The sequence below is a fragment of the Tympanuchus pallidicinctus genome, unplaced genomic scaffold (genome assembly GCF_026119805.1).
Source record: "Tympanuchus pallidicinctus isolate F22 unplaced genomic scaffold, pur_lepc_1.0 scaffold22, whole genome shotgun sequence".
Taxonomy (NCBI): domain Eukaryota; kingdom Metazoa; phylum Chordata; class Aves; order Galliformes; family Phasianidae; genus Tympanuchus; species Tympanuchus pallidicinctus.
This window is the reverse complement of record NW_026294739.1, coordinates 7,470,451-7,496,611: the sequence shown is the minus strand read 5'-3', so window position 1 is coordinate 7,496,611 and position 26,161 is coordinate 7,470,451. Positions and strand designations below refer to the sequence as shown.

Below are 26,161 nucleotides of genomic sequence, written 5' to 3'. Positions count from 1 at the left end.
GTTCAATGCAGAAAGCATTGATAGAAGAATTTTTCTTGACTTCTACGTGAAAGAGAACAGAAAGCTTTTTGCAGTTTTTCAGCTGCATTTGAAGTAAAATCACTGCTGTAAATAGCAGAAGGCAAATTAACTATGCCTATGAGATGCTGGGATTCAAAATGAGCATTCTGCTGTGAATTTGACCACGCTGCCCCACACATAAATTGACAGAATGGCTTGGGCTGGAAGGGACTTTAAAGATCATCGTGTCCCAACCCCCTGCTGTGGGCAGGGTTGCCAGTCGCTAGGATCAGGCTACCCAGAGCCCATCCAACCAGAATTCGGGCTATTCCAAGGCTATCTTCGATTGAAGCAACCAACACCTCTTCAACTAAGATGAGGGACACTGCACACACTCATTCAGGCAGTTCATACTAATGTCGGTGCTTTGTGAAACTGAAATTCTGCTGAAGAAGTGTACAGGCTGGCTTCTGCTCTATAGGATTAGGGCAGATTCCAGAAAACAAGCATCTGCCAAAGCTGTAAACCAGCCTCTGGAACTGTCTTCCAGTACAGGTCTATGGCTGACCCTACGGCAAATGAATAGACAGAAAGGCCCGCTCTGAGAAGAGCCCGGGCAACTCCCCGACAGGATCCAAACTACTTGTACAGTGGCACTGACAAGGAATGTTTTTCTCCCTGCTGTGATACTTTAAAACAGGCATTTTGTTATATTCATTTGCATGCCAAAGGAAAATGTCACAGACTAAAATTTAGTGAACTAGAATCCTGAGGCAAACTAATTCTGTTTGTTTTTCTTTATATTCTTCCCCTTCACTTTTTTACATTCCTTGGTAGTTTTGATCATCTTTCCATCAAAAATGTTCTTGATGAATACATTTTGTGATGAAAAAGTTGTAAAGAACCCACTGCATTCTTACTTGCACTAGTTCTGCACAATTACAGTAAAATAGAAGGATAACATGTCATCTCAGTTTTTTTTTTTCCTTCCCATTAGACAAATGCTATTTTGATTTAAAGGTTTTGGTTTAGGGCTCTTTAATGGAAGCAATGAAGAATTAAGAAATGTAAGGTGATTGGTAGAGGTACCTTCCCCAGATGTACCACTTTATCACAGCTGGTAGAGGCTGACAATTCCACTCATTCCATTTGCATGAGCAACTCCAAGGATTCCAATCATAGATAAGAACACAGCAATAAGTATTTACCTCAAGGCTATGACACCATTGTTGATAGTGGAGGTGTTTTTAATTTCCTACAGATCACACCGAAGTGCTTCTCCCAATAATCTATCAACTGAAGTTTCCCATTAAAGTACTTGATAGCAAGGGGTCTCGTCTCCCTCCAGCAAGTTATAAGCATGGCAAAATGAAGATGCATTTCCCACAAATTAAAATCATTCTTATGATTGCAATAGCTGAATCCCCTAGAGAAGTGGCACGTTGGAGGTGGGAGGATAAACAAATATTCTAATCACATTCTTCTGAAAGCTGAAATTTGGTTTCAAGATCTGATTTTATTTTTATTCCTTCTCCTAGCTCAGTGAGAACTATAAAAAAAAAAAAACAACCAAAAACAGAACACCTAAAAAACACATCCTGGTAGCAGACTGCTTTTCAATCTGTGATGACTTATTTGCATGCTTATCTACCTTAGCATAACAATAGGTTTTAGATATTTGTCTTTTTTGTTACTCTTTTCACAGCACATGCTGCACTGAATGGTGATCATTCATTCTAGTAAATGAGTGATTAACCCAAGGGGTGTCAATTAACACAGGGGAGTCAATCCCTAACTCCTACAAACCAAGCAGTGCTCACTCATGTTTACAGCTCTATTGTTGGTATTTTTTTACCGCACTTCACATATGGGTTTGCACTGTGCATCTGGGAGCACTAGCAGCGAGGAAGACTGAGATTCACACGTCTTTGCATGCAATGCCCCAGGACCACGCTGACACAACGCAGACCACAGTTTGCATCCGCCTGGGCACACTGGCCCCATTTCCTCACAGCAAACCAAGCACCGCTTGCTGCATCTTGGTGAGGACTGTGCAGGAGAGATCAGCTGGCTTTGCAGAGGACACAAAGGGAAAATCAGTTTTCAAAAGATTGATTCCCAACTCACCACTGTCCCAGAGGTCACTCCATAATTCTGTTACAACGCCACGCTTTTTGCATATTGCCATGATCTGGTGGCTGTCTCCATACATTTTAAAGAGCTGCTTTCTCTGGTTGCTGAAGATATCCAAGGTAAGTGCCACATGAATGACTGAAGAAAGACACAAAACCAAGGGTGAAGGATGTTCAAATTGGCCCAATACTGAACTCTCTTAAAGAATGCAGCCAAAATGCAAATTCTTATTAATTATTTACTAATCCCATCTCAGTTTAAAAGCTGTTTCAAAAAATATTAAATCTGTTTCAAAAGCACTAAAAGTAACTACAGTAAGTTCACATTTATCAGAGCACAGCATGAGCATATAAGATGTTATTTTCTCCACCATGGGGAAACTCTGGAAATGAACATTGGCAACCATCAAAACACATTTTATTAAATCTATTTCATTCAATAGAACATTATTAGAATCGCAAGGCTCAGTGAAGACAACTTACATTTAGTTAGGGTAGGTTTATGAGGTCTTAACTGATGCTATAGAGAAAAATCTCAAGAAATGCTTGACCTTGAGAATATGAAAATGGATGTCTCAACAGCTCTGCTTCACAGACAGCGGAAAGTTTGATCCTCTTCCAACAGGGAATTTCAAAACCTTAAAGGCTGTAGCAAGTCAGATCGTTGTTCCTCAGCCAGCTCTTGCTAGAATAGTCATAATAACCATAATCAGAGATTTATGTATTGTCTTTAATCCCTATAGAACTTAAAGCCATTTGCAAGAGACTGTGATCATAAAAAGCATGTACAAAAATATATATCACACTCATACTCCTCACTAAGGAGAAGAGGCCAGCCTGCAATGAGACATAACAGCTGCTGAAGAAATCGCAGCATTAGCCTTGAAGAATAAATATGAGAAAAATATAATAACTAATTAAATAGCAAAGGGGATTTAAATAGGCGAGTTATAATCATTATAACTGATCTTGGCTGGAAGATGAAAGCAAACAAGGAAGAAGTATCAACTGAGAAGATGTAAAAAAATCAGTGCATTAATTGTAATGCTGGGAAAGATTTCCTGTTGTACTTGCCTCTGCAACCCCAGTTTCAGTCCCTAAACCTAGTACCAAGCCCCAGTACCAGCTGATGCAGTACAGAACGAGCCAGAGGTCTGTGCATACAGTTCATTGGAGTCCCCCATTAAGATACCTCTCCCCCATAAATATTTTCTCCAAGTCCACCAAAATGAAAGTGGAATGTCACAGAGGCAGTGACACAATAGTTGTTCACACATGTGCTGCTACTGATATTATAGGCAGGGTAGAAGATTTTTAAAAGTTCTTTTTCATTTCCCTGTGAATATCAATCTGTTCAACTCCGCAGAAAATTTGAAGCAAGGTTTTTATATCTATTAAGCAACAACCAAAAAAAAAAAAAAAAAAAAAAAAGACATCCAGTTAACGTGATCCTAAACAGCCTGAAAAGACATTTATCATTCGTGCAACTTCCGGAGATCCAAAGGCCAATTTCACATCATCTGGGGCTTAAATTCATGGAAAGCTCCTGTGAGAGCTCCCATGGCTGCAGACGTGCATTCCCCATTCTTGATGCTGCCAAACATGTGAAGGATATACTGCAGTGTGTTCACATTGAAAACACTTTAAATATTACTGTGTCAAAGAGCAAAGCAGAGCACACTCTGACGAGGAAGAAATTTCCAAGAATTTTCTGAATCAGGCTTCAGCTGAACTCAGCGGCTTCTGAAGGAAGGCTTTCACTTGGAGAAAAGCAGCTGCCTTCTGTCCAAAGCAAAGAGGAGACACTTGTGACGTGCAGTGTAGCAGAAACACAGTGCCCATGCAGGGCAAAGTGCTGCAAAGAAGATCAATGCAACTTTGCCATTGTCATGAGAGGGTTACGTTTGTAGATGGTTATCACCACAAGGAACACTTTTGCACCAAAGTGGAAGAGGAGTATAACAGTGCAAAACGTTAGCAAGAGAGATGGATGAGATGCTGAGTCTCCTAGATCTGTCTGAATTTAATTAGAAGTAACTTTTCAAAAATGATAACTGGAATCCTCTCACACCAGGTTGCTAAATTGCTATCTTTATGAAGTTATATGAAAGCCAACACATCAAAGATTAGCCAAACACTATCTTGGCTTAACTTTTTTTTCAAACTAATAAAGTATATGTGGACCTTAAACACCATGCTACAAGTCACTGAGCTGAAGTGGTTCAGAAAAAGAAACAGCTTATGTTAACTGGAATAGTGGTAGCACTGTAATCTCACCTCAAACAGGTTCAGGATCACAGTCAATGACAGGGAAACATTTACAAATGGCAAACAGCTTCAATCAAAACCACATCTACTCCAGGTAACAGTTTTGTTTCCTCAGCATTGTTCTCTGCTGAGTAATTTCCATCAGAGAAAACAACAAACAGAGCCTTAGAAGTTCTGAACGCATCTCAAAGAAAAGAGGAAAACGGAAAGCAGACCCTCAGTGCAGTTAGGCACGTAATTTCTTTCTTTAAGGAAAGGCCTCTCTGAGAAAGAAGCACAAACATGGCTCAGCTTGTAAAGCTATGTACCTCTGCATTCTCACAGGAGGCTGAGACGTTCCCAACAGCATTGTGAAGGCTGCCTAATGTTTCTTATTAGGCGCTCAAGAAGTCTTGGCTAGTGAAGTCCCCAAGAAAAAACTGATAAGGCTGGGTTTGAATTGTTAGAGAAATCAAGATGTGTATGGATACCTCAGTGGTGTGCCACCAGATCCCCGTAACCACTGTTAAGTCCTGTTCATCATATGCTCTGTAACATCTTTCAAACTGTTTCCATGTATCTTATCAAAGGTCTGTCAGCAAAAGGAGGCTTTGTTGTTGCAAGTTCCTGCAAACTGTTAAGCTCTCAGGCAGTCTGCTTGGTGACACAAAAATTCTTCATTTAAGGCTAGACTTAATACTGCATGATCATTGTTTCTTTGTTTTCCTTCTGAAAGGGACAGGGAAGAAAAAAAACCCAACAAAAAACTCTTCTCAGTGTCCTTTATATAATTCTCGGGGCATTGCTTTCCCAATAATTGCATACCAACAAAACAAAAAAAAAAAGTGAGATTTCTCTCTTGTATTGTTGGAAGTTATTGTTGCTAGAGGAAGTTGTGCTCCTCTAGCAAACCATAGGCCAGCTGAAATCCATTTTCAACTTTTCTACCAACACTTACTGGTATTAGCAAGCACAAAAAATTCAATGACAGATAGATTTGAGGATTCATAAGACAAAGGTTCAAGTTTCAGTCAAACACTTCACTTCAATCCTACCATTTGTACATAAGAGAGTTTCTAGTGTGCATTTTGATGGCAGAAAATAATCCAGACACTACTGGATCTCTCTCCAAAAGTGCTTCTAAAGAAAAGTTGTTCTCCAGTTTCACCTAATGGGTATTAAGCAAAGTTATACAGTAACTTTTGTGAACTGAAGAAGCTTGCCCAATCCTATCAAGAATGGCTATTCAAACAAGGCTGATTTTTTTCCTCATCTGTGTACAACTTGCACCACACGTTTCAAACCCCCAGTGAGTCAGCAGAACACTCCAGCTTCAAGCGTAGGAAGAAAATGAAATAAGAAAGCTGCTAATAAATAAAGTCCTGCTAAGCAAAGCCTCAGCATGAACTGTATGACAGGTGGACCACATCCTATTCTTGATGTGCACGTCTAACTGTGCTGCATACTTTTAAAGTTGTCATTGCTTAAACAAAACAAAAAGAAAGAAAGGGTAGAATTTCGCTGTTCCTCCATACTGAGTGTTCCACATTTGGCTGCCACAGAAGAGATGAGCTGTCTGTTCCTACAGCAGTTAGATGGAGGAGGCACATGGCCATTAGCCAGAGCCAGGAACCAATAGTTAAAGTGAGATGCTTATCCTAGTTGTCCATTATGTAGGAACAGTGACAGAGAAGTGTTTTATTCATGCAGATAAGCAATTTTACTATGAACTGTTTAAGCTCTCATGCCAACATCTAGGCTTGTCTAAGAGAACACTATATATTTAATTAACTGTAACTGCACTGATTGCTGACGGGAAAAATACATGCTCATGACTCAACATTCAACCAAAACTATAGAGGTCAAGATCAGAATCAACTGTTTCCCATCATTGGATCAAACAGCTTGTTCTAGCTACAGCTCAAAAAAAGAATTTTGTCTCTAGTGAAAGAAGCCTTCAGTCAAGTGGATTCAGAGTCACTGAAAAATACTAGATCAGTCCAACTGTATATAACCAGAACACACAATTCCTGCAGTTTAGTGACTTGAGGGGAACTGATGTTGTGATTAAACTTTCTTTCCCCCCTTCACTTCCCCCCCTCCCCCCCCCCCCATAAGAGGAAGAAAGAAAGTACTATGAAAGTGTGGACAATCCTGAAAGAGTTTGGAAGAGGTAAGGCAGCAAGTCCTCAAGTGACAGAGTAGAACTGAAGGACAGAATTAGAAGAGACAAAATAAATGTACAGGAAACATGAAAAAGATTATCCAAGTATGATAGTGAAGTATAGCAGCAGCTCAGACAGTAGGAAACTTTTAGAAGATGACAGCAACCAATTTATTTAGGAAAGAAAAAAAAAAAAAAGAGAGAGAATAGAAAAAGACACATGGTTAAGCAGCAAGTGAAGGCATGAGATAATACACCTGAGTTATAGGTTGCACACTTGCTGTGTTACTCTTACATCCAACATCAGGTATTTGATCGCCACCACTTCTTCCTCCTTAAAGAGGTTCCCCCCCCGTTCCTCCATTTTCTTCCTCATTGCTGAAACAGGAAAAAGTTTCTATAGTCAATGAAATGTTTCACATAATCAGAAATACATTTAGTACCTATAGTCCCACATGCACTCCTAAGTCCAGAGCTGTTCCTCCCTTACAGTGCAGAGCCCCTGTTTGTGTGGGTGCACTCCGGGTCCCATCCCACCCCAGGCCCCATTCCAGGATTGACAACCCAAAGGCAACTGGCCATGAGGCAAAAAGACAGAAAGAACTTCAGCCACAGCTCACAATGACATTTCAGGCTTTAATTGTTTCTGTTTTTGATTTTTTTTTCCAGTTTTTTCTATTTAACTGAGGGTGACAACAACTGTCATTGTTTTGTGGTGTTTTTTGTTTTTGTTTTTTTAATATATTTTTTTTTTTGTTTTATTATTACTTGAGATTTTGTAGATGGGATTTTCCAAAGAAACCAGGTTTTTCAACTAAAGAGATAAGGAAGGAAAAAAAAAAGAGGTAAAAACAGTCATAAATTAGTCTAAATTGGATTTCAAGACTGCCTTCAGATTGTTATTACATAGATCAGATGATGCAACATGAAATCTTGTTTGGACAAGATTCTTATCCTTGAAGCAATGAAGAACTACACAGTGGATAAGAAGTGGTCTTCATTGTGAAAATGCCAGTAACTGAACAATTTCAGCCCGATCATTTGGTTTTCTGTGTTTCAGTGCTCTGGCACACTGCAAAAAGTACATAGGGCTCTGCCTACTTGCCAGCAGCTGAATGAATCACAATCACCCTTGACAAATAAAGCAGGCTAAATATAGGCACATAAACAGAAAACATTACAGACTTGTGATGAATTAATTTACTTGCACGTTACACAAGATTGAACAGCAAACAGAATGGAATCTGTGGAAGTGATAATAATTCTTTAAAAGCTTAAAAAGGATTTGGATTGAGTTCTGCATTGCAGTTGAAAGTGACTCTGGTTCTCATGTGAACATCTTACTTTGCAAGTTATGTACTTGCTTGGACTTGGTATAACCTGAGAACTTCTTGTTACAATTCTTTTTCAAATGAGAAACAATAAAATGACAAGTTTTACAAGGGTATGGAAGATTTAGATGACTTTTAAATCTGTCATTTCCCTATGGCTTTCCATCTCTGCAGAAATTTTTCCTCTGCTTAAAAAGGACTCCTCCCCAGCTGAATCCAGCCCAAAACAGAACAAATTTCCTGCAAGGCTTGAGCTTTAAAAATCATGGAATCTATTTACTTTAATTTAAACAAACAAACAAACAAACAGAATTAAGAACAAGATCTGTCTGTATGGGGCTCTGAGCACCCTGATCAAGCTGTAGATGTCCCTGTTCATTGCAGGACAGTCGGACTAGATGAGCTTGAAGTCCCATTCAACTCAAACAATTCCGTGGTTCTATGAACTGACTATCAGACCCTCTTTCCTGGAGCAAACAGTCATGGTTCAGTCATTGCTGAACAAAAGTAGAAGAGTATATGCCAGGTTTTTCTGGGCTGGGCATCCAGGAGCACTCCTAGTTTCCCAGTTGGCTGCATCCCAGCTCCATGTTGAGAGCCACCCTATACTCCAGCCAACTCATAGCATCCTCACAACAGAAGGGGTCCGAGCCAAAGGTGATGGTCTCCAATACACTGAACCTCAAGTAAGCAAACATTGTTTAAAATCTCAAAATTTGAAGTCAAAGAGAGTAGTAAAATTCATACCTAGGAAAATAAAGATGCAGAACTTTCACCTGGATGTTGACAGTCAAGTCCTGTGGGTCACCTAGGTAAGAATACTGCCATTATGTACAAGAAGGTAAGAGGGTACTTTATTATTAGCAGTTGCTGAGAAGCAGCTGTGTAAGCTTTCTCCTGAATACTGATTGTGGGTTGAGCAAGAGCTTGATTTGCAACACTCACATTTCCTCTTTGTTGTTCACTCCACTATATATACACATCAGAGGACACCACAGAAAATTCTGGCATGTCTTTAGTTTAAACTACTAGCGTAATACTTGGACTCACACATCTCTCACACTATAAATGTTTTGCTAGCATGATATAACATTAAAGATGAGGATGAACCATGGCTGTAAGCAGCATTTGCATTCCACTTTCAGAAACATTTGAGTTCCCAGATAGCTTTTGCTGTATTACAGGTCAATATTCTTAATGGTAGCTGACTTCATAAATGAAAATCTATTATTAAAACAAGGCAAAATACAGTATAAGGATGTTCACCTTCTCCTTAGATTTTTTCATCCCATCAGGGACAGAGCAGAGAGTTAAAGCTGGGATTATTTTTCAGCTGCTCTGTACACCAGCTCATTTCACACATGGCAGCACTGGGACTTCGAACACTCATATGGAATACTAATCATCAATGGTTTTGATCATCTGTAATTTAAGTATAGGATTGAAGCAGTCACAAACAGCTGGGAAGATGCAGCTGGTATTTAAAGATCATTCTTTGCCCATTCTGATCTGAAGAAAAAAAAAAAAAACAGCTGATTTTGGACCAAATTCAGAATGGCTTGGCCTAGGATAGTGCTAGAAGCAGAAGCTTGCTGACAAAGTCTGTTGTTATTTTTATTTTTTTTTTTTGAACAATGTCTATTATTAATAAACTGCTTCATTAGCTTCAGAAACCAAGACTCTTTCTAAAGATTGTGTTTAACAAATAGATATACATACAAAAGAAAACAAAATCCTCCCTATTTAGTTATCTACTATGCAAACATAAACTTAACTTTCCCCTCTGAGAAATATAATTTTTCTGAAATATATGGAAGCACTGGCAGCTGATCACAAGTTATGATCCTGATAACAGCAGATGTCAGCATTAAATCATCTGAAAGCAGCTCAGCTGACCCAGGTTCAACACATCCATTGAAGCTTTACATAAGGCCAGCTGCACTCAAAATATAAGCCAAAATTTCAATTACATTGGATAAAATCAAATCATAAATTTACTTAAAGTTCTTGCAGGAAAGCAGTTTGGCTGATTGCTTATGTGGGGTGAATGCAGCTCAGTCCTGGCCCTGAGAAGCAGGTGATCACAAACACACCACAGCTACACACATTGGAAACATTTAGAGAAGTTGCTTGCTACACTGCACATACACGTGGTTAAAACAAGCAAACAAAAAACCAACATAAAAGATATCATACTCAGAACCTTAAATATTACAAAGCATTTCTTTTCCTTTTTCCAGAGGCTGCTGGTTGGAGAGGGTATGAGGCGGTCTCACATTTCTGGAAAACACACTCAGCAGACTTGCAGCCCCATATGGTGTTCATATGGCAACTTAGCTGCTTGAGAAGGTGAAGATGCATTCTGTATTTATGTTGATGCAACTCATCTGAGTGGCCCTTCATTTACTATACCTCACCTTAACACAAAATGATGAGCTGTGGTTTGAATTCTAGACTCTGTACAAATGCGGTAGGAGGAGGGGTTTTCAAAAACATTAAACTGTAGCACAATAAAGAGAAAGGGCCTGCACTAGCTACTTCACATAACTCATTTTAAGGGAATGAGTTTCTTGCAGAAGTAAAGATACGAGTTTCCCTGGTGAGTGCCTATCTGCCATCCTGTGGTTACAAGCCCAAAATGATGGTTGGTTCACATTTACTGTGTTCATAGAGGCACAGAGAAGGGCTGCATTTGCCACTCTGAGTGTTGCTCACATGCACTGATTTACCATTAGATTCTCCCAGCAGCCCTGGCTGTGTTTTGGTCCATAAAGTAAGAATCAACCAACACTGAATATAAACACATGTTCACAAACGTCTGCTCAAAGTTATGAATTCCATTAAGATGTGCTAAGTCTGCTTTAGAAGGAAATTACTAAGCAAATACTGAATTATTTAATCTAATTTTATGTTTCATGACGTCTCATATTGCTCCACTGCAAAACTAGGTTTGAAAATTCACTATTTCATTACATAGGGCTTCTGAAGAATTTTACCTACTTTCCAGGTATTGTATTTAAGGGTCTATACTTATATCCTTTTTCCGTAGGCAAAAATAGACAACCTCATTACAACATATATAATAATGATATTTGCATTTGTTTCTATTTGTTAAGATACAAAGAAAACAGCGAAGGGTAAAATTACTAAAAATATAGCTACACAATAAATCCTCATCTGGAGGAATTTTGCAATATGCTGAAACTTGGTTACATTCTGACTGGAAAGTCTCCAAAGGCATGTTTTTCCATAGGAAAATGCCAATTCATCAAAATCAAAGCATTTAGCAATTGTAAAAAGCCAAATACCGTGGAAACCTATCTTGCACTGGAACCATGCCCAGGCTCCTGCCAGCCTGCCTGCAGCTCTGCACTGCACAGATGGGAAATCAAATCATCAGGAAACTGAAGATAAAAGGCTTGACATGGAGATAAAAACATGCAAGGCCCATTAGCTCCTGCTTCCACTATCCTGACTTTCCAGGGTTTTCAGTCTGACACAACTCACCCAGAGAGTTCATTGCCTGCAGAGGAGTTGGGGTGGAGGGGGGGGGGGGGGGGGGTGAGGGTGCAGATGGTCAGGCTTCCAAGGCCAGGAGGTCCCAACCCCAGTTGAGCCCCACTATTCCTCTGCCCAGAAAGGGATGCTCAGACCTATTCCCTTTACCATTAAATGCTTAAGTTCCATATAGAGATCTCATGCCCAGCTGGAGAACATTTGGTATTTCCATTACTCAGAAATGGGCCTACACTTGTGATGTGCAGTTATGGAAACCCAAGGATTGTACCTATCCTTACCTAGTGAAGGATACTGCAGTCACTCACAATAGAAGCAAGACAAGACAAAGCTCAAAAAGTTAATGCTTGAAGCTTGCAGTCTGGACAATTATAACTTTGCAAAATAAAGTTTGCAGAGAAGGTCGTGTTGAGGCAGCTCAAAAATCTAGCTAACCACTGATCTAGATATAGACATAATGGCAAAGTGCTTGTGCCAACAAAAAACTTTGTCTCAGCAACGAGCACAGAACAACATGATGATCTGTGTGCTCAGATCTGCCAGCCAATGTGCAGGTGAGAGTGCACAGCTCAACACATCATTATAAGCAACTTCACCAGCTCTTCCACTGAACTGCTACTCCCCAGGGCCATCATCCACTGCTATTCAGTCATACCCTTCTCCTTCAACAACTTGCCACATGCCAAGGAATCCAGCTCTACCTCTTCTTTTTCTTTAATTTGGATGCTTCTATTCAGAGTTGGAGCCAGTAACAATGGGATTGCATGAGTGCAAAGCAACAGATGCTCAGCCTAAACAAGCCAGACAACTTGAGATCTTCCAGGAGTAGGTTTGTTATAATGGGTATAAGCATTTTCAAATCAGTGGTGACTGTAGAGGTCTCTTTAACACTAATTCAGTGGAGCTTTTGGAAACTAGAACTGACTACCCTCTAAGCAAGCCACCTTGCAGGAAACACATGGATTGCATGCCCCAGAATTCAAAATAGTTGCCCACCAGTCTTGATGGGATAGGGAGAGTTTAAGCCTCCAAAGCAAGAGGAAAGCAAAATTCAAATACCAAGAACAGATGTTATTGACTTAACTGGAGTTTACTGCAGAAATGGCATTTTCAGGTTTTGATCAGCAATTAAATCATGTTTCATCATCTAGATGTACTAAACAATGAGATTTACTGTAGTAGAGTTAAATATAGATAATAACCACTGGCCTGTATCTGGGAAAGCATCTCACAAATTTTCAGCTCTCAGCATGCCACTGGAATGCAGGATATGAAGTACTAATGAGTCCTTCACAGTTCTGAGAATTGCCACATACAGCATCAAGCAATTTACAAAGTTTTTTTCAAGTGGTAGGACCTGCATCTTCTAACGTGGAAGTCAAAACTGAATTGACAATTCTTTCTCTTTGCCTTCATCTTGTTCTTGAAGTAGATTTTCATGCTTGCTCTCTTCCAGTATTCTGGATGCTTTCCTTTCCTGACAGACCTCAAAGACCTTCCTTTATAGTTGATATACCCATATGGAACTGGCCAAATCAAAATATTTTGAAGTTCTTTCCATACTGTTCAATTTCAGATGCCAAAGGAGTCCATCTTAAACATGCAGTTTACTTATCGAGAAATTTCTCTCTTTCTCTCTGAAGAACATCTCTGTTCACTTTACTGGGGTTATTCTTTGTGAAAATCTTCACTGGAAGCCAAAATAATTATGGAGATTGCAAAGATGAGATTCCCTGAATCTTTGAAGTGTTCCTTATCAGAAATTTGTGCAACCAGGACCATACAAAGAAATCTAAAGATTTCAGTTATCAGAAAACTACAATATCCTCAAGGAGCGACATGCCAGTGATCTCTACAAGGAACACTAGTAAGCAAAATGGGCAGGGGGATAAGAGGAACAACAAAAATCTAATAAAGTTATAATGTAGGATTTCCATCATTCGCTTCTAAACTTGTCTTCTGTCAGAAAGTATGACCTTAAGAGAATCATTTCTTGGAACAACTCGTTCTGGAGCACACAGGGGAGAGGATGTTCTGACCCCTGTCCTGACAATGCACTAGCTTGTCTTGGCACAAGTCAAGAAATGAGTCTAGTGGAGCTGCTAATGAGCACTTACTGCCATGTATAACTGAATGCAATGTCCTTGAGGGAAAAATTAACAGGAAAGGGGAGAAAATAATAATCAAAGGACATAGAATACCCAATAAGGAGAACTTTTTCAAAACTTTGTTAAAGACACCCTGAAGCATGAATACAAAAATTGATGTTCTTTGCTAAGACATTGCTCCTTATTTGTTTGAATCAAAAACATATCCATTAGAAGACAGAATATAACCCCAACTGAACATAAGTAAACAAGAAACCAGAGTTAAATTTACTGGTAGTTGAGGCCAATGTCTTCTACACAGCTCACAGACATCGATCCAAAAGTGCATGATTACCAGAGAGGAAGTTTCCCCTTAATTATGTCAAGTCCTAAATCCTGATATCTCCACTGATTGTTAATCTATGTTGTCCAGCATATTATAGAGTGGAACTCAGTTTTATCAGTTACCTACTGATGTATCCAAGAGTAGTCTAGCAGATACATTATAGCACACACAGTTTTGAAAAGGGCATAAGAATGAGAGCTATCAGTGATTTAATGAACCTGACTGTCAGCCATACAGTATGAAAAACAGAGTCTGAGGAGTTTTATTTGTTCATTTGAGCATTGGAAAGTTTGCACAAAAATTGACAAGAAAGGAATTTGCTTGCTCAATGTAACCATGTTATAGCCATCTACTAGAGGGTGTATTGCATCTTCGTTTGAAGACAGGAAGATGGTCCTATCATTTGAGACAAGGAGCTAATTAGGAGTGATTACTGCTACGTCTGTGTGGGTAGATATGAAGAGGTGCCTATAGCTTGCATGTTTACAAGGACAGCACAAAGTAAAAAGGCCACCATATTTTGAGAATTTGCACAGTTGTGGGAATTGTCACAGATTTCTCTAGTCTGCAGAGCATCTTTTTCTGTTGATTATGTAGTCCACAGATGTTTGACAAGTAGCACAGGCATAGTTAACTCTGCCTCTAAAAATGAAATGCAAGTAAAGATGTTTATTAACCTCTCATTCTTAAGAAAAGAGATGTGATAGGATTTTGAAAGAACAGAAGGAAGGAAGATTCTGCTCTGATTAACCTCTTCTAGGTGCACTACCTCTGGAGCAGAGTGAGTGGTTGCTACAGGCAGTGCTGGTTGAGATTTCTTCCTGCAATTGCAAACAAACTAAGCAGTGAAACAGTTCACATGGTCTTACGCCTTGTTTTCTCAGAAACACAGATCCCACAGATAATCACAGTGCTGCCACCGTGCAGTAGAACTGAAAGGGTGCACAGAAGTGGTCCTTTCAACTCCTGCAGCTCTCCTGACACAGCCCTGCTTGGATTCACCACATCCCTCTCCTCTGCTCTCAGGGCCTGGAGTGAGTGGGCCAGCAGGTTCTAACTACCCTGAGCACTCCAGTCACCCTCCTCTATAATCCTCTGCTACAACATCTTCCCTCATTAAGGGTTAATTTCTTTATGTCCAAGTCCGCTCCAATACCACAACCCTGCATAACCTTGGATCATCCTTCCATAAAAACAGCAGAGGTGTGAGAAGCGATGCTGTGAAGTCTCAACTGCACTGCCTGCCCACATACCCTTCACCCACTGGACTGAGAGATGCATTTGGTCCTCCTCTGAGCCGTGCAATAGGCACACTGTACCTGGCTTTTGTACCTTGCCGAACTTTTGCTCGACTTCTGCACTTGTCACCTCAGACCTGCCTCATCACCATGGATGTGTGTCTGGTCTCCTGACTGGACATGGCTACTCCCAATGGTCTTTTGAATCCGTGACCTGCTATTACACCAGTTGGATGCTGTGTAATCAGACTCTTGCTACACAGGTAGCTGCTTGCTTGACCACTGTTACCCCCAGATCCCCTTCCCTTCCCAGGCACACCACCCTAGTACACAAGACATTTCATCACAGCCACTGCATGCATCTGCTGAGCAGCACCTATGTTTCAGCTCATGCAAATGGTCCAGCATTAAATATCTGCTGAATCAATATTTTAAAGAAACTGCTATAAGTATCAAAGCTGTGGCTGCCTCATCTTGAGAAAACTAGGGAGAATTAGTCTAATGTGGATGTTGTGATGGAAAGTTCTTTGGCTGACTTTGTGGGGGGTGGTTTCCACCCCTTTGTGGAGCCATGGTTTATTTTGTTTCTTGTTCTGTTTCTTGATAGTTTGCCAGCATCCTCTGGGATAGATTCTTCCTCAGCATTTTCTGAATCTATGTCAGTACAGTCCAACAGTTCCTCCTCCCAGCTCTCATACACGCAATGACTCAGCCTTGGCTATCACTTTCCCTTTATTGAACTTCATGACAATTTTTTCAGCTGCGCTGCTGTGTGGTCAAAACAAGTATGTAAGCACTGTGCCAAAAAGGAATTTCAAACAACAGAAAAAAAGCAAGAGAGATGTTTTGAGACATTGAAAATGGATCTTTTAATACAAAGCAAGCAAACTACGCACTGGAACTCAAGCATTTATCTAACTAGGATCAGTGTGACCAATAAAATGCTCAGCTGTAGCTAAACCTGTAGAAAACTTTAGCTGAAAAGAGCTTTGAATATTCCTCTTGTTTCATAGGCCTCATATTATCACTGGGCACTAAGAAGATGCCTTTGAAACCCAAAAAAAGTAAATGGTGGAGTGAGCTGCAGAGATGGAGTCACAGACACGCAAGAAGGATTAAGAGGCAAGACTCCTTAAATCACTACCCTAGGATTGCTTGCAAGCAAAATAACCCACTATTGTTGTCAAAAGCAAGGATGACTGTATCAGTGACTGAAGTTTCACTGAGAAAGACCATAGGTGTCATAGTTTTGTGGTTTTTGCTGCAAGTGATGTCTCCAGTCAGAAGGAGGATAAGGAAGCTGAAGAAATTGGGAGACCCTCAAAATTAACTTAAAAATTTTCCTTTATACAGATAAAAATGGGTAACAGCCTCCCTGTTCAGATAAACCTGGCCCTTTTTATCCCCACAATTCAGTTCTAATTGAAAACACACAGGGAAGAAAAAACCTTAACCAATACAGAATGATGCATGCCTTCCTGGCTCACCAAGGTAGCAACATCAACACTGTGATGAGAGATTCCTAATACCACCACCCACAATATAATGTGAGTTGTCAATTTAAAAGTCTCTGTGCTGCACCTCATCACAACATAGTTATTAAAAGCTTGATGCATCCATGTTTCCTTAGCCATGGAATAATTGCTTTCTCTGAAATTGAGCCTGAGACAATGAAAATCCAAACTGAAACTCAGGCATACAAGAACAGCCCACATTTTTTCCCCATGCTTCAAAACTTAGAGAAAGACTCAAATTCAGTAGAAGGATTTGATAAGTTGTGCACACATTTTTTTCTCTCTTCCTCAAACTACTACCAAGTTGTTATCTGCTGCAATATTTTACTCTGAATGCCTATAACTTATATTGATTTCTCTGTCAAAGCTTTTGTTCTATTGATTTTGTTAGAACTCACAGACCCAGAGATCAAGTCTTGCTTTGACTCAAAAGCTGGATATATATATATATTTTTTTTTTTTGCTTGTTTTCTAGAGAATTGTTAGTCCCAGCTGTTGCTAGAGGGGGCACACAAGGCCTTTGCTGTGTTCCTGTAATCTTTGTTCTCTCGTAAAAATCCGCCAGTATTCAGATTTCTAACTCAGTGAAGACACACCATAAACAACTCCTCAGCCTCTTGGTGCCTTTTTTAGGTCACAGCCAGGTTTTCAGACATCTTCCCTGAGAGGGACACGTTGTTGTCTCTCCTTAGGATACCACTTATATAACCACATGTTCTCAATGGTGACGCAAGCCTCGTGCGTTCCTGGCCACAGCAGGACAGTGTGCGAGACATGCAGCCTCCAGGAAACAGCGATTCAAGTTATGATAATGCTCCACTTGGGATCTCAGTCTGGAGATGGGCCTGAACTGAAACAGAGGACAAATGCATGTATCCTCTGAAGATCGTAGCTATTTGTTTGTACACAAAGGATTGCCAGGGATACTACAAGGCTTCTCGTCTATCTCCAGAATAATCTACTCCAGCTTGACTGAGCCCACTTCTATGCCATGGTTTACCCTGCTCAGCCCTGAAAACTGGAACCTTGTTATTATTATATTTATCTTTTAGTGTGGTTATACGGAAGGGCTGGAACTGAAGGGACAGAAACATCTCTAGTCCATTATTTCTCTGTCAAGCTCTTTAGAAGACAATAAATATGGATTCTGTTTCTGTCTTACAGAAATTATAGAGTTAGCTTATTTGAATGGATAAGAATGAGCAAAACAGAGGTAACATCTTCCAGCTCTAGGAGATGACTAATAGAAAAGCTCTTATTATATTTACTATGGACTAAATGGTACAGCTTCTGTCTCTTTGCTGTATGCACTGGTAGTTTCAAGGAGAATAGATGCTGATGTTCAAGATATGATGATGTTTGCATTAAAATGCCTTGTTCTTTTTGAAAAGTTGAGCTTGATAAACAGGATGTAAAAAATGACAACGTTACATAAAGGTACGTGATGACAAGCCGATAACCAGCAAGGACAACCAAATGGCTGCAGAACACTAGATGTTCATATTCTCATACCCCAAGTAAGGAACTGTGCAAGGGAGCTACCAAGGGTTTTAATTTCAGATCTGATTTTTGTAATTATTATTTGTAACACACTACCCAGTCACATTATAACAATGCATACTGGGGATTACGGGAGCTCAAGTTTAAGGCAGATAAATCAAAAAGGTGTGTTCGCGATTGGGAATATGCGGAAGGGCTGATCCATACAAGACAAAATTCTCTAAACATTTTCCACTTTTAGGTATTTAATAATATTTGGTTAGGAAACCCCCAAAATCCCAGGCGATCTATGCACAAGACAGGTAAAACAACAAACAGCTGGCAAACATGAAGCCACAGGCGTCAAACAAGCTCTTAAGCTGTGTTCTGCCTCACTGCCAGACCTGACCTAATGGGTGGAAAAAAAATAAAAATGTCAATAAAGGAATGTGCTCACAGTACAGATGAACAACATTGGATGTTTGTGGTGTGACATCAGAGATGCAGTAATGACATTTAGCACTCAGTGTGGGAACTTCTCATCTTTGCATGAAAGGATTAATTTTGGCTCCAAGTTCACTCATTAGGAGCCTCTAGCCATAAAAATCAGCTGGTTTGAGAGGAAGGGCTGAGGGGTTGATTTTTTTAGTTGTTACTGCTTTGTTTTTAATATAAGGTCATTATTTTTTTAAGCTATTTTGTTTCATTTTCAATTCCATCACTTCTTTCTTTACAATATCTATTAGACAGATGATGTGAAGGGAAAGAACAAGAAAAGGGAATCTGAAGAGATGCCAAACTAAGAGCACAGAGTTGTGCCATGTCAAGGAAAAGGACTTATCTTCATCTGACAGAAGTTATTCCCATTCAGCCTGAAGCTAATTTTCCTCCCTGTTCTTTATAAAAATCTGAACTAGCTTTTAGGTGACTATACTGCGGAACACTAAGATGATTTTTGGGCTCAGCAGAAGAAAGACTACAATAACTTTACTGGGAAGGATTCTTACAATAGAACGTTGGACAGGAGGACATTTCTATTTACACAAATAACTTCTATAAGAAATTTTATAAGAAGTCTGCAAGGTTACAAGTTTTCTCCAATGCAATCTGGCCTCAGTGTCATGCTTTCATCTAGATAAACTTGGAGGTATTCGAGGAAGTCTTATGACTGACTAGCTGAGATTTTTTTGTACAGTGTTAGCATGTATTCTCAGAATAAAGGATATAAACTAACTTATTCTAGGAGACAATATCTAAAAGTAGATCTCTATTATTTCTAAATTGCAAGTTGCAAAGATCATTACCCACAATCCTGACAATTCTTATCAGACACAACCAAGGATATAATACTGCCTGTAAACAGTAAAGGTATATTCACAGTTTGAGTTGGTTTCCTGTCAACATTTTCTGTACTTTAAAAGACTAATTTCTTTGCAGTCCTATTAATGGCAAGCAAGTTAAATACACTTCCTTCTCATTTTCCAAGCATGGTGCAGGCTTCTGTAGCAGTGACCCATGGCCAGCCAGCACACCCTGCATTCAGGAACTGACCACAGGTAATTAATGCTCTTCTGACAGTGGAGGGGCACAGAAGGCGAGAGCCCAGAGAGGCTCTCTGAGCAATATGGCTTTGCTGTTCATCACAGCTGCATATAACCCCAAAATGCTTGGGGGAGGAGGAAAAGGAGCAGCAGTCCACTATAAATTTACTTATGCTAGATGACTGACAAAGCCACGATAAATAAAACATTTCATGTGATGTTTTGTGACTCTCATTTTGTAACAAAGAAACGAATTTTACTGTGTTGAGTAGCTGACATGAGAATGGGCAACTGCAGCCCTAGAAACTCTCTCTAAATACACTGTGCTCACCATGATGTGCACAGTCAACAGACTGTAGAAGCCACAATGAGAAAGTCATCTGGAAAGTTAAAGTTACAGCACAAATGAGAGCCCAGGGAACTTCTACTACATTGCCAAAACTGCAATTTAATGTTCAGGCCAAATACATTGCACTGCACATTAGGGAGACAGTGTGGTCTGGAGGTTACAGAAGAGGGCTGGGAACCAAAGGATCCTCTTGGGATTCTATCTGGAATGGTCTTCTCCCTCTGAGACTTGAAGGAAGTCACTTTGATTTCTGTATCTCTTAGTTTAGATATGAATGCAGATGGAAAACAGAATGTCACTAAAATCTCTCCATGCTACAGTCAGACCTTATCTATGCAGAATATGTCAGTCTTTTTGACAGTTCATTTCAGGAGGGAATGTCCAAGAAGGGGATCCAAAAAACAGCCTAGTTTCCTAATAAGAAACAAAATCAAGCACAAAATCAACAGCATTTTTATGGTTAAAAAAATGTATATGGATGGTACAGGAAACATTACGCTGCAAACTGCTCCTGGAGAGGGTGGATTTCTAGAAGAAAAGAAAAGGTATCAGGAGGAATCTTGCTGCCAGCACGACACCAATTTATTAAGAAGATACTTTAGCAGTCAGATTGGATGCTGATACTCAAATGAAGGTGTACATTTGGAGTCATCTGATCAACAGTTTGTGGTATCCACTGGTGAGAGAGAACTGGGCAACATCGAAGTGAGCAGATGTGCTGCTCTCCTGCTGGTCTATGGAAATAGGCAGGAGGGTCCTCCCGGGTCAGTGGCCTACACTGCATCAAAGCCATTCTGCAGTGAAGCGGTGCCATTTCACACGAGTGAAAGTTAGAATGTTGAGGATTCTCTCACTACAGTTGGAATCACATTATTAGAAGGCCTAGATTTGCCACGGATACAGCTTCCTAATATCTGCTAATCTATCATTTCAACTCTGAAGTCCAAGTCTGAAAGCACAGTTGTGCCTCAGCATCACTCAAGGACATTTTACTCAAGAACCCTGATCAAAAACTGCACCCAGCCCTTTGACTCAGCTAACCCAACCTGCTCAGACAGTCACACCAGGATCCATTCAGATTCACCAGCCATCCACTAAGTCAAAGGAAGGAAAGCCTCAAGTTGCAGCAACATCTTCCCTGCAGTTTCACATACAACATACTGTCACTTCAAAAAAGGGTCTAGTACATTTCAATCTCATTTTTATGATTTGCCTGTTATTTTAAGTTCCTAAAAACATATTTTCAAACATTCCCTTTAAGTGTGGTACCAGATAAATACGATGGGAAAGCATTCTGCAGTAAGGATGCGTTCTCCCTCTGCTCACAAATGGCTTATAAAATCCAACAGTAACATTCTGGCAATCAGAATTATTTACATAGGAGATGGATGACTAGGCATGGGAAAGCAGTCCTTTGTTCACATCAAAGAACTACATTCAAATTCTCACATGTTACATATACTCATTTTTATTTACAGACAAGAATGATTGTGTAACTTAGTGCAAGCATGAACAGGGAGAAGTGCAGTAGGCTGAAAGGGGAAAAATACCACTTTACTTGCACAGCACAAAAGTTATCTGATTGCATCAGATAGGAAAGTGTTGCCTCAGAGTTCAAGCAGAGGCCACGAAAGCTGAGCTCCTACGCTCCCAGATCTTGTCCTGCAGCACAAAGTTGCTGAGTGATGTTTCTCACTTCTATCACCTCAAAAATAAGCCCTGCATGCTGCTGAGGATTTCAGAACAACAACAACAACAACAACAAAAAAAAGCCAAGATACAAACAAACCTCCAAGCCAAAAACCTCCAAACAATAAGCTGAAGAGCAATTCAAGGCTTACTTTGCTACCCAGCTGCAGCTAGTCTCTCCTGTTTAGAGCCTCTCTCATAAATACTCCCTCCTACCAATCACCTCTCACACCACCAAAAAGCCACTTTTTTCAGTGCATAAAATGATGCCTAGAAATCCACTTTTAAGGATACCAGTTTAAAAAGATCTCAACAGCATATTCTGTGCATGAGAATTAAACTCTGCAACAGCACTAAGCACAAGCTAGCAGCTACAAACCAACTAGTTCACACCTGGGAGCGAAGGAAGGCGATAGCAGTGCCTTCTACTAGGATACAAGCACTGCGGAGCAATGAAAGATAACAACAAAGAAAAAACAGCTCACCTTTTCTGATGACCAGCAACAGCTCAAGAGAACTGCAATCTCTATCCTGAGACACTACTTTCTTAGATGCTAACGCTTAAATGAGGGCGAGGTGTTGAGGATTGATCTGGTGGTAATTCTGTTTCATCACTTGCACCTGAGCTCCTAGATTAGCCATGCATTCTCACCTGCTGTTCAACACTGGTTCAGGCTATGACCTGGCAATTGCTATGCAACACCTCAAACCCCAGTTTGACTGAAGAATTTTGGGGAACCTGGTTCTAAGCAGAAAGTGTAGCACACAAGTGATATTAGAGAACAACAATAACAACAAAGGAACAGTGGTATAGAAAAGTAGTGATTCAAATACTATACAAGTTACTTAACATTAGAACTGGATTGGGATTGTGGTTTTTTTTCCATTTTTTTTTAAATTTAAACTCTGTCACCTTGTGATTCTTCTCTACTCCTAAAAAGTTGCTGTCAAGGAAAGTCAGTCCTCCCATATTTATCAAAGATTACATCAATTTCTGAACAGCTCATTTAGCTCTTCCATGGCAGTGGAACATAAAATACAGATGCCTGCAAGTCACAGGTATGCTAGAAATTATACTGGAACTTATTGAGTAATGACAGCTCAAAACCCATCATATTTTAGTGGCAATCTGTGCATGCAGGAACGCATTAGTGTGATCTTTAAGTAAGAAACTTGCATTGCACCACTGGAGGTTGAAATCTCAATGCTTGCTTCAGATCATCCACTTACACCAGCTTACATGTAGGATGTCTAAAACATCCAGCTCTGTGAGAAAGACTGTGGTCAACACCCACGTTCCTCAGGCATGGCAGAGCACTCTGCAGTAAAGGCTAGAGTTTGTCTGCTCTGGAGACAGAAGTCTGCCAGAGACAGTCAGAGACCCTGAAGGGAATTCCCCTAGGAGCATAAGGCTCACTCCCTCCTGTTGTGACCACTTTTCTCATTATTCGTTTTCTAACATAAATGAATAGTGATGTGAATTTAACAAGGACAACCATAGCCGAGACACTTCACAAAACAGCTTTCTCCCTTTGGGAAGAGGACAACAGACACATCATGCGGCAGATGTTAGTCACATTATTAATGTGCTACTGGAAGATGCTCAGGGAATCCTATACGTGGTAACAAAAGCCACTAAAGGAAGTTTTTGATGACGACAGATCTAATCACTGACCACCTCTTGTATACAAATTATAAAACCACAGCTTATTTTCTAACACCTTGGACAAGTTATTTTTATCCCTTATTACACTTACTTTACTATTCAATCAGTTAATTTATAAAAAAGAAACCAGTTAAAAATAATCTGTGGGTTTTGATCCCATATATAATAGGTAAACCTTGCTTCCCATAGCTCAGCTGTCTCTGATCTAAGATGAGTGATGTGGGGATGGGAGGAGCATTGCTAGAGCTAAACATGCATTTGGGATGAATCCATAGATATTGTTTACCAACGGAAGTGATGTGTTTACTGTACAGTCAATACTACTTGATCTACTTTGAGGAAGCCAGCTGGTAAAGAAGGAGAGTAAATCATTCATTAAAATTGCAATAAGCATATTTTTTATTCCCATGGAATTGGGGTTGAGTGCTTTTGTTTGCTTGTTTTCTAACTGATACACAAGGTTCTGGATACCTGTGCCTCTTTCTCTGTTGCTGAACTCTATTTAAATGCAAATTACCAACCCGGGAAATTATCTCATTACTGCTTAGGTATAAGTAGATGATCTGGAACAGTCAGAATATATCTATTTCTGATTTAACAAACAAGCTAATAAAGACCCACAACTCAAAAGTGAAGGCCTTATTCCCCCAAGGTATCACTTGCAGTAAAGTACTACATCCAAACAGAACCTCATATCAAATAGAAGGCACTGCATTAGATACACACCACCTACTTGCTGAACAGTTTTGACTGGAAAAATGTTTTGATAAATTTGCTTCCTTCACACTGGGGATGGCTGGAAGTTCTAGATCATTCTTCTGGTTTGTAGGAGACATAAGTCTACCATTTTCAGATCCTTTCAGCCTGCTGAATTTCCAAAAAGGAGAGGACAGATGGCATTCTGCACTTCCCTAAGCTCTTCCCATTAAACCATACTGCATTCTTGGGAATAGTTTAAAAAATAAATCAAATAATATAATGATCTTTCGTAGTGGCCAAAGAGCTGTGATATGCTATTTGAATTCAGGACTTTCAGAGGAGCTATGAACTGAACTGGTGTGCTTTGGGCAGAGAGGGAAATAGCAATGCCTTTTAGGATCTCCACAATAGTCATGTGCAGACAATTATCTCAATTAATCCTTATTTCAGAAATGTTTTCATTTGAGACTTTTGATTCAAAATGAAAGAATTATTTCAGCAAATAAAGCCACAGTATTTTAAATCTAATTTGAACAGTGTGAGAATTCTTTCCAGCTGTCAGACTTCAAAGATTGCTCACACAAACTCTGTGCTGTCTTCCCTTTACCCCATTGAAATCAAAAGGGAGACTAAATGTCCTCTATCCATTTGAGGCTGTGCTGTTACTGGCATGGTCCAGACACGTCAAACAGGATAGAGCCCAGTGGCTGTTCAACAGGACAAAGTCAGCTTTTTCCCTAGCTTTGCACAAAAGTAAAATTTGTTCCCTGACTTCTTTGCTTGACCTGTGTGGTCAATACTTTTGTTCTCTAAGGTCAGGATTTGAGCTCCATGAGCTGCTGTGAGTCATGGTAGATTCATGACACTAAATGGAGTGAAGCTCATTTAGAGGTCAGATCCCCTCTCACTGCACTGAATTTCATTAACCTCCCAGCTTTTGGCATGACTCTCAGTACTGCAGTGCTTCAGCCTGCTGAAGCATCAGCTTCCATACAGGTAGAGTAAGACACTTTAACAGGAGCAATCTTTTTCTTCGCTGAGAAAAAGAAACTTACAACAAAAGCCATCTTACCTTTGTTTTTTACCTGTTGTTAAGGAACTGTGTTAACAAATTACAATGCAAACCTTTTCCTGAACCAAGAGATAGGTTTCTTTATTTTGACACTGAAAAAGATCACTTACTTGATTTATTTTGCTTAGTGAAAATATTTGAGGAAAGGACCAAATAAAATGTCATGTTCTGAGAAGATCAAAACCAGCCAGGAAATCCAGTGTGACATCTTGCTGACAGTTTAGCCCACTGTACATATTTTCATTGAAAACAGAGACCCTAGTTGATGATTTAATTCTACTTAAAATATACTTGTGTGCTAAATTAATAGCGCAGCCTAAGATAAATAAGACACAAATAGAATTTCAAGGATAGCTCAACTTTTTTTTTTTTTTTTTTTTTTTGCATCATTTAGTATTTTTATGGACTTTTCCCTGCCATCTAATTAGTTCTGTTGCTTCCTCAGACAAACAATTCTTTCTCAGCTAATTGCAAATATGGATCCCAAGTGTTTGCTGACAACCATATGGCTGTAGATATGAAATGTAAATCTTTACTCAATTTTGCCTTAAAAATAAATCCAAAAATGTGCATATATTCAATCAAGAAACATGAAAGTAAAACCTGTTGATGATGCAGGGCTGGGCGGTGGTATGATGTTTTTGTTCAAACCATATTTTAAACTGCTTTTTACCTAAATCTGAAAGCACAGATAATGTGAATAAACAACAAACACTCCTTCCATAGCACACCCCACACAACCATTCCCATTGGGTAAAGGCTGTTCTCACACTCAAGCATGGACTCTTTTGCCAAAGAAATTATTTGGAAACCCTCTGGAGTCATTTTTTAAGGAAGGTAAATTTTCCTTAGCGATTGAGCAGCAAAGTTCTGGTGCTGGTTCTTCTGGACTGGTTCTTACTGCTGTTAGCCACTGCTTCTAAAACTATGTTCCTCTCTACGTGTTGGATACATGACCCTCATGGGATGTATAGTCACCACAGTACCATTCAAAGTATTTTACAGACCAATACAAAAGTCCCAATCAGAAAACTGAAAGAAGAATCTGAGGATGCTATTCCTGAACCCCACTTCTGAGGGTATATGTAACA

General features: G+C 39.7%; 1 long non-coding RNA gene across 2 annotated transcripts; it reads right to left on the bottom strand.

Moving 5' to 3' along the window:
• Positions 1–1,145: 1,145 nt before the first annotated feature.
• On the bottom strand, positions 1,146–22,182 carry LOC128082085 (uncharacterized). Of its 2 annotated transcripts, none has more exons than XR_008207544.1 (3): positions 22,119–22,182; positions 2,616–2,817; positions 1,146–2,271 (listed from the first exon to the last, which is right to left on the bottom strand). It is a non-coding gene; the product is annotated as an uncharacterized LOC128082085 (long non-coding RNA). The 2 variants fall into 2 exon arrangements; XR_008207543.1 differs by lacking the exon at positions 22,119–22,182 and adding an exon at positions 6,801–6,916.
• Positions 22,183–26,161: the final 3,979 nt, after the last annotated feature.